The sequence below is a fragment of the Apium graveolens genome, chromosome 3 (genome assembly GCF_009905375.1).
Source record: "Apium graveolens cultivar Ventura chromosome 3, ASM990537v1, whole genome shotgun sequence".
Lineage (NCBI taxonomy): Eukaryota > Viridiplantae > Streptophyta > Magnoliopsida > Apiales > Apiaceae > Apium > Apium graveolens.
Window position 1 is genome coordinate 197,799,441 of NC_133649.1, and position 9,916 is coordinate 197,809,356.

Here is a 9,916-nt window from a genome sequence, read left to right on the forward strand (position 1 = left end):
ATCCAATCCGGGAGAAGGAATTACTGAAGTGTTCGAGAGGTACAATGCATTGTTCAACAACCTGAACATAAATGGAAAATATTATTCAATCAGGGAGATCAACAAAAAGTTCCTTTTAACACTGCCAACTCATCTTGAACATAGAATCACTGCTATAAGAGAAGCGAGAGATCTGAGTGAGATTTCTTTGGAAAGGCTCTATGGTATGTTAATAACCTATGAGTTGGAGCAGACCCAGCAAAAGGAAGTCTACGGGAAAGATAGAGTAGTCAGCACATCTACTGCTCTAGTAGCTGAAGGTCAACAACAGCAATCTCAACAGTCGGAGAGAATGGTACAGTCTTCCAAGGCTGAGGAAAATGTGTTAGTAGCAGAATATGATCCTCCTACTACAAATCAATCTGGTGATGATTTTTACTCCTTGAAAGAGCTGGAGCAATTGGAAGATGAGTCAATGGCCCAGATTGTCAAGAGATTCTCCAATGTCAGATTTAAGAGAAATCCCAAGTTCAAGTACAAGTCCAACTACAACAGATTCCAGAAAGGTGGATCTTCATCCTCTAACACCAGCAGTGGTGGATACAAAACAGGGATGGTTGATCGGAGCACCATTCGATGCTTTAACTGCAATGAGTTGGGACACTTTGCCACAGAATGCAGGAAGCCAAAGCAAGTAAGGAAGAACTCTTATGATTCAAATCAGAAGAGTAACTCTGAAAGGGCTTATCTAACAAAGGGAAGAAGCTGGGATGATACTGATAGTGGAGATGAAGAAGATGAGAATCTTGCTCTTATGGCTATTGATGGAAATACTTCATCGTCAAGAAAATAGGTAAAATTTACTAATGCTGAATTAGTTTATCATCTAGGAGGTTTCTTAGATTGTGCTTGTCGTGATAATGAACTGTTAAGTCAGCAGATCAAAGACCTTGAGAAAGAGGTCAGTGAATTAAGACTTGTGCACATTAATCAAGACAAATTAAAAGAACAAATATCTTTTCTAGAGAATAGAGTTAACTATTATAGACAACTCGAAACTATTATCGAAGACAAGATCACCGGTCTTGAGACTAAGGTTAAAGCTTACTTTAATTCTTGTTCGAATGCTAAAGAGTTCTATAGTAAGCAAGCTGTTAATCAAACATCTGGAATAGGTTTTGATTATAAGGTTGCTATTGGAGAATTAGGCATAAACTCCCCTCCTCATGTATGTGCTAAAGGTAGGGAAGTACCACATGTGCTTAAGGGTGTTGATAAACCGCTCTATAAAGGATCAATTGTTGAACCATTTGATGAGACCTCCTTTATTATTCAAGAAGAAATACGTGTTGAAGATCATGCTAATGAGAAGGTTGTTTCCAAGTCAAGTGTGTCGAAAGTTCCAGTCAAAGTTGTGAAAGCAACGGAGACTAACTCAAACACACATGAGTTGGATAACAAAAATGCCATGTCTACCATGCATAATTTGCATGTTGTTAATCCCTCTCATAAAGTATGTGGTGTTCCTAATTGTATGTCTTATGCTTTCAATTTGATGTATGCCTATTTTAATGGTAAGCATGTTTCTAGTGATAAGACTACTCCTCGTCAGCATGTGAATAATAGGAAGCATGATAGGTCTAAGACTGCTAGTCCTCCTAAGGCTAGAATGGAGACATTTGTGCCTAAGCCTAAACAGAAATTTGTTAAGGCTGTTTACAAGGTCAAATGTCCAGTCATTGAGAAGTTGAGAACATTAAAGTTAAGAATGTTGTTTTGCCTGACAAAGGTCAATTCTACAAGTATGTCGGGCCCAATCAAGTTTGGGTTCCAAAGAAGGTATAATCCATTTGTAGTGCAGGGCAGTAAACAGGTGGAACCGGTAGTGTGGATTCTTGACAGCGGATCGTCAAGACATATGACCGGAGATAGAGCCCTGCTATCAAATGTGGTTGAGAAAGCTGGTCCAGTGGTTACCTTTGGAGATAACAGCAAAGGTTTAACTGAGGGATATGGCTGTTTGCAAGCTGGTAATGTAATCATTGAACTCAAATTTCTTTCAACATTAGTGATTTCTTATTTCATTTAAAATCTTTTGAAGTCACTATTGTACATCATCTCTCTCAAAAGATTAAATATATAATTTTCATTCATTATAAATCTTAAGTACATTTTATCTCTATATTGCCATATGTTCTGTGATACAGGTTCAGCCTCCAATGGCCTTCTTTCATTGATAGTCATGAGGTTGAAAACCCACAACATCTATCCCAGACTGTAAAGACAAACATAGAAACAGAACCAACCAACACTCTCTTACCACTAAAATGTAGTATGAATGAGCGTGAGGGAGATAGTGCCTTAGTGCACCACATAAGAAAGATCTGAAGTCAACCCAGCAGCTCTGTCTCCTACAAAGATGAGTAGTATTTAAACCGAGACAACTATTATCCCCCATACATCTTCTCAAAAAGATGTAATGGCTGAAAAGGCACAAAAACAGTTACTAGATTCATTCTCTCAACAGGGTGCGTCTATTGAAATTTGCCTGTCGGCCAGGGTATCCGATGTAGTGTCACCACCTCAAACACAAACAGTTCTTGATGCACAAGGAAAGGTTACACACACAAAGGGGGAGTTGATGAAAACAAGAGTTTCGACCATTTTAAGGTCAGATTCGATTGTTCAAGGTTCTTTAATGGACCAATTGCCTTTACAAGTGTTAGGAGATGATACTGATCCAAAAGCCATATGTCAGTGGTCAGTGTATACCTCCCCAGGCTTAAATCCCCTGGATGCATCTGCGGATAGTGGATCTGATATAGGCGCAGATCGGCAACTTGTTGACAATGATTCAGATATTACCTGATGAGTCACAAGTCTTGTCTTCACAGACATTAGAAGGGAACCTTGATCTTTATGCTAAATTCTTTGGATCATTGTTTACCTTCCCAGAGTTCAAATCTCGAACCCTAAAAGGGAAACTAGCAACTTGTAGATTATGACTCATATTCATTTGACGAGTTTAACAAGGATGGGGATTTGCGAACTCCCATTGCACCACCTGTGACCTCCTTAAGGACGGCTAAGGTGATTTTCCTTGCAGGTATAGCTGAATTTTGGAGCTATGAGAGGAGTGATATACTTGTGAGAATGAGTGTAAACACGAGTGGAGAGAAGAGTGAAACACATGTGAGGTACACTAAACAGAATCACACACTCACAGTAAGGAAGAAAGAGAAACTACTTGTTATTTCTTTTCCAACCAAGTGAAACATGAAAACTTCTTCAGACAACGGCATACATTCCTTCTCTAAAGGGGAGATAAAAGCTTAAGTAATAGTTTGGAGGATTCCTCAACTAAGGGGGAGAAATAGCAGGGAGGAAAGAAAAAGAAAAAGGTAAAGCATATGTGCATTACACCACACCATTGTTCTTGGTAACTACGGATCCTATTGTACGGGAAAAGCAAGAGAGATATGCGCTTCTCATCAGGAAAAGGTAAAGCAGTTGATTGTCATAGGGGGAGAAGCAAGAGAGATATGCGCTTCTCATCAGGAAATGTAGTTGTACAAAAGAAGATGAAATTACTTGAACATATGTTCAGTCTAGAGGAACATCTATTTGGAATCTGGAAAATGTTAAATGTTATCCAGAACTTTTCTGCTATTTACTTTGCATTTCTGTTTACATCTTTTTCTTATTTGTTAGTTGAGTTATCCTCTAGGTATTTGTTGTTATTGTCTAACAAACAAATATGGGGAGATTGAAAGGCATATGTCATAGCCTATTAGTTTATTTGATGATTTAATTCAACTCAAATAAGAATGTAACAAGTAAATAGTGGTTCTATCGTCAAAGAGATCTCTCAAAGTAACATATGTCAAAGGATTAAGAAACATTGTTCATCTACAGACTTGAGGAATTAATTCACTAGAAGAAGTTCAAGAAATTGATCAAGCCTTAGTGATAAATCAAGATTGTGGATTTAATCAAGTGTCAGAGATCTTGTCAGGGTATCAGATAATTACAGGGATTTAATCTGATGAAAATCAAGTTATCAAAGTCAAGACATGAAGAAATGTCACGAAAGTTAGTCACTCATGAACCAGACAGTACATCGAGTGTCAACATTGTAGTGGTGGAATTGATTCATAATTTTCAGAATATTTTCAGAAGAAGGGTTGCTGTTCAAGAATAGTATTAATTCTCTATTAATTAATTAAGTCATATAATTTAATTAAGAAAATAAATTATATCTGCAAAGATTAATTTATTGATTAATTGATTAATTAATCTGAATTAATATTATGAATTTTCAGAATTGATTTTGAATTTATATTCAATATTAATTCAGCATGACAATCAATTGAACTGGTATGACAATCAGATTGTCATACCGAAAGTCATGCTAGTTCAAATTGATTGTCATATCGAAAGTTCTACTAGCTATGGGATTGTCTTGCCAGTTCAAACAATTGTCTCACCGATTGTCATGCTAGTTGAAGCAATTGTCATACCGATTGTCTTGCTAGTTCAAAAGATTATCTCACTGAAAGTCATGCCAATTCTCAGATAGTCATGCTAGTTCAAGTGGATTCTGTTGATTAAATTATAAAAGACAGAAGCAGCAGAAGACATTTAAGCCAATCAATTACTCAAGAACAAACAAAGCAGCAGCCGAAAAAAAACATTTCATCTCTTCACTACTGCAATTTCAAGATCATCAATTTCTAGCAATTAAAGTTAAATCCAAACCACTAGAAATCATTTTCTTGTTCTTGTGTAACTATCTAGCGGATCAAAATCCCTAGAACTTAATCTCAAATTGCTTTTAGCATTTAATCTTTTTATTGCAAAAATAGAAAAAGTTCATGTCGAATTTATTCTAGATTTGTGATAATTTATTTGAGATTAATCCCTTGTAAACGATACTGTTGTTGTAACACCTTTCAAGTTTAATAATAGTTTTATTTAACTTGAATTTTGTTTCACTTTTTTATTCCCCATTAAATTCGATTAAACGGTATAGTTTGTATTCAACCCCCTCTTCTACAAACATATTGGGACCTAACACTTGGCCCATTGTTCAAAATATACTCGAAATTTAACTACATGACCCGACCGAAAAATATCGTCACATTTTACGTTTAGTAAATTTAAATTACAAACTCGGCGAGAATATCTTACCAATAATGTGAATTTTTTTTAATATCTTATGTTAATATAAATTAATGTGTTTGAGGCCTTTATAGGATCAAGTCAATTGATTATTTATATTAAAATTACTAACTTCACTGGTAACGCATTATTATTTTTGGGATTTGTCCCAATTTTAAGAATATTTGAAATTTGAAATGAGATCTCACTAGATTTGTTATAACTACGATGATATATTAAATCGATTTATTTTTCATTTTTCACTTTAAAAAAAACTAAATTTTAAAATGAATTCTTTTAGATCAGCAATATTCATTGATCAAGATAATATTGTACAAATATTTTGAATTAATTAATATTTTGAATTATTGAAATAAAAGTTATATCTATACTATATTGTAGCATTTGATTCAATGCATTTTATATTATTTAAGGAAAAACATATATTGTTCAATAATTTGAAGGAATTAACAGTTCAACCGATATTTATAAAACTTTATTGAACTGAAAATTTTTAATTTTAGGAAGAATAGTATAAAATGTTATTAAATCATTATATGAATAAATATTAGATTCGTAATGAAAGAAACTTAAAAACGGTTTAAATAACGATATAAATACAATTTTTCTTTCAAATTCTTGAAAAAATCATGAATATCAATAATAAGTCTTGAAAATATATAATTCATTTTTATGTTACAACCATGGTTGATACCTGGTTGCGTAAAAAATAGATATGAATTGTTTGTCAGTGATAATGTGAATATCATATATAAATTATAACAATTTATTTATTACATAATTTTAATATTTGAATAATTATAAATGCATGTTATTTAAGTAATCAATTATCTTACTAGATGTTAATAATGATTATACATGTACATAAATCAGATATTTAGCATATAAATAATTGAAATCATCATAATTTACTAAGAGATGTAATATACAATAATTTACATGCTAACACACACATACATATAACTTAATCTTACTTTGTTAACAGTGGCGTAATTAAAAAACTAATATTTTCACATACACACATACGTTGAATTTCAAAAACTAATATTTATCATTAAAATCAACTTTTATATTAACAATAATGTAAATTTCATATTATTGTATATTATGATTGCAAGTCATTCCGATTTCAGTTGTGCATTTTTTATCTTTTTAAATTGATTAAGTTAATTGTAAGTTAGTAGTGAACTCAATAATAATATAGAGCAGTAGATATAGTTTATTTAAATAAAATTCAAGATTTTGGTCAACTTTGTATTCAACATATATGTTAATTTGTAGTTTTTTATTTGTAAACATACTAACAACATTCTACAGATTAAATTTAATCGTTTAAAATAATGAGTAAGAAAAATATAATATATTAATAGTTGAGTGGATATTCACTCCTAAAAGTGAGGAAGCATTCGAAGCTCTTAATGTTATAGAGAGGGACATGGAGCTTGATGTAGAGAAATTTTATCTCCATTTTTTCAAAATTTGACTCAAGAGCGTATATAAGTATATTGTTGGAGTTGCTCTACAAACATTATAATTGCATGATGTATAAAAAAATTCTAGAAAATGAACTGTGTCTCGCACGGGTTATTATGCTAGTTTATCAATAAGGGATGTCATCACGACTCAAATAAAAATCTTCATACCATTATTGTTTTTGCTAATTTTTTAAGCACGCATATATGAGAAGTCGAAATATTTACCTCTACAAGTGAACAAGAACTCAACAATTATATCAATCTTTTGTTGATCTTGATATCGCTATTTGTCCTTTACAACGCACGAACAGTTTTACTGAAGGCATTACATGTATCGACAGAAAAATCGAACTCTGAAATTATATTGAGTAATTTTTTTCCCCTCTAAATAATCAAATCTTATAGGCCCGTAAGCAAATATTCTAACAAATTTTCGTTAAGTGAGATTTTTACTTGGAAGACAAGATTTTAGCTCTTGAATTCAAATTATCTCGTCACGATATTGAGTCGTTACTTTGAATGATAAAATACGGTTTTCAACCATATTCCTAAGGGCACACAATAGGCATAAAATTCCATAAATTTGGAACATCCTTGTCGGCCTTCTAATCATAAATACGATGGATTTCATGCATGCACAACAATTTTAACAATTAAATTGCACCAAACTCATTGAAGTTGGTGCTTACTTGTGCCATTAGGCACACATTAGAAAAAACTCAAAAATATATTATTTTTATAATATACAATGAGTAAATAATACTTGCGACAGGTCGCAGTAAGATAACCCAAATAGTTAAGGGCTTATCTTTTGTTATCCAAGATTATGGATACGATTCTCACTCATCCGGGAGATATAGGTAATTAATACTTAGTAATTTCTTTTTTTTTTGAAGATAATCAACAAAGATTATACTCAACTTATACTCATTAGTCATTAAATGTGTATATTTGAGAATTGTCTTAGTAGTATGTGCTTATTCTTATTTGTGGAATTAATCAACATTAAAATTAAGGGAATTTATCACAAATACAATTTTTTTTTGTGATATTATTGGCGATTTTATCATATTTTTTTTTAAAAAATACAAAAAAAATTATTTTATTCTGAAATTTTTTACAACAATACGATTTTACATTTTAGATTGTATCGTGCAGCTGCTTTAATTTGTATTTCAGATTGTATTATATGTTGCATTTTAGGTTGTAAACTGTGTTGCAAATATGGTTTCAAATTTGCAAAACTTATTTTGGCAAATATTTTTCAAATTCTAGTTGTAAAGGTGGTTGTAAAATGGTTTCAAAGTTGTAAAAAATATTTTTGCAAATATTTTTTTAAAATTGGGTATTTATGAAAAACCCCCCAAAAATAATTTCACTAATGAAAATAAGAAATATTAATGAAAGTTTGTACTTAATGTGTACTCATGAACGTACAACATAAAAACTGATCCGAAAATACATGTACTGATATGTTATGGTAGAAAATTATGATGTATTTAATGCTAAGATTCGTGAGCTCAAACACTCTATTTGACTGCTCTCGTGTTTCGTGACTTAATCTGCCTTCATAAGACGCCTACATACCTTGCTATGTGCTAGGGATCAAGTCAAAAAATATAATTTTGATATATGGGGTCGAGACCCGTTATATAGGCATGGAGGCCTTGAGTTAGATTAGGGTCAGGAGACCTGGTGGACAAGTCTTAGATTTAGAATGGACTTTGGAGTGCTAGGACGCAAGAAATTGATTCCTTATCCCATCAGGTTTTCAGGAGGCCAATCTTCATGTGACTTTATCCTCAATTGAACACTATCTACCAGTTATTTAGCCCATATTTATTAATTACAAAAATAATTAATATTTAGGGTTTTAGGCCTCTATAAATGGGCCTTATTTGCAGCCTAAACTGGGTGTAATTAATGTCACATTAATTATGTAATCGGGATTTATTTATCCCTTATCATGTGGCCCCCAACTTCTAGAAAACCATGCGAGAGTTCATAGAAGTTAACTTTCTTTATTCCCATGCAGAGTATCGCTTTTTAGTGTTAAGTTTGGAGCGACCAACACTTTTACAACAATTTGCTTTTTCGAGGATCCAACATGTTTTCCTGATATTTTTCGAATTTTTCATTACCTTCAGGTATTTTTTTCTAATATTTTAGAAATTTTTCCTTACCTCCAGGTATTTTTCTTAATATTTTAGGAATTTTTCCTTATTTCCAGGTATTTTTCCTAATATTTTAGGAATTTTTAGAAATATTCTTCAGAAAATATTTTTCAAAAATTATTTCTAATTTTCTGAAATTTTTTCTCAATTTTTTCAAGAAATTCCTCTATCTCTTTTTTAATGATAATTTCGACCAGGAATCCTCTTTCGACCAGGTTTCTATACGAATTATCATCCAATTACTTCTGCCCATGGCTTTTTCGATCAGGAATCCTGGTCGACAGGCTTATGTTCTCCTCGTGTTGTCCACCACGCTGAGCGAATTATGGATAATTTATTCCAGGTCATGAGATTTTCGACCATAATGCTTTTCGATCAAAAATTCGGGTCGAATGTTTATACTATTCGGTTAGGATTTCTCCTTTGACTGGAATTTCTGACCGAATTATGGGCCTTTTATTCTTGGTCGTGAGATTTTTGACCAGGATCTTTTTCGATCAGGATTTTGGTAGAACGTTGATAATATTTCGGTCAGGATTTCTCCTTTGACTGGAATTTTTGACCGAATTATGGGTCATTTATTCCTGGCCGTGAGATTTTTGACAAGAATATTTTTTGATCAAGATCCTGGTCTTTTATTCTTTATTGTTCGATCAGGAATTTTGTTTGACTTCATAGTCTGGCTGAATTATGGGTCGAATTAGCCTGATCTTGGAATTTTCGATTAGACATTCATTCGATCAGGATTGTGATCGAAATTCAGCTGATTTTATTCAAAATTAATTGGACCAGAATTAATTAGAAATTAATCAAAATTTACTCTGACCCAACTGGGTTTCTTTGTGGGCCTTATACGGCCCAAATTCATTTGGGCTTGTTGTTAGGGCAAAAACACGCGCTAATATTCACGCAAGTATACGCGTTCGCAAGTAGTATAAGATATAAATCAGATTCGTTCCCACAGAGACTAGTTTAGGTTAAGTTCAATTTATGCACCTATGCAACAATGTATGGTTATCGCTCAATGCTAAGACAAATAACAAATTGGGTTTTGATTAAACTAAGAGATTATACTAAATAACATTAACTAAGAGAATTGAGGTTGAA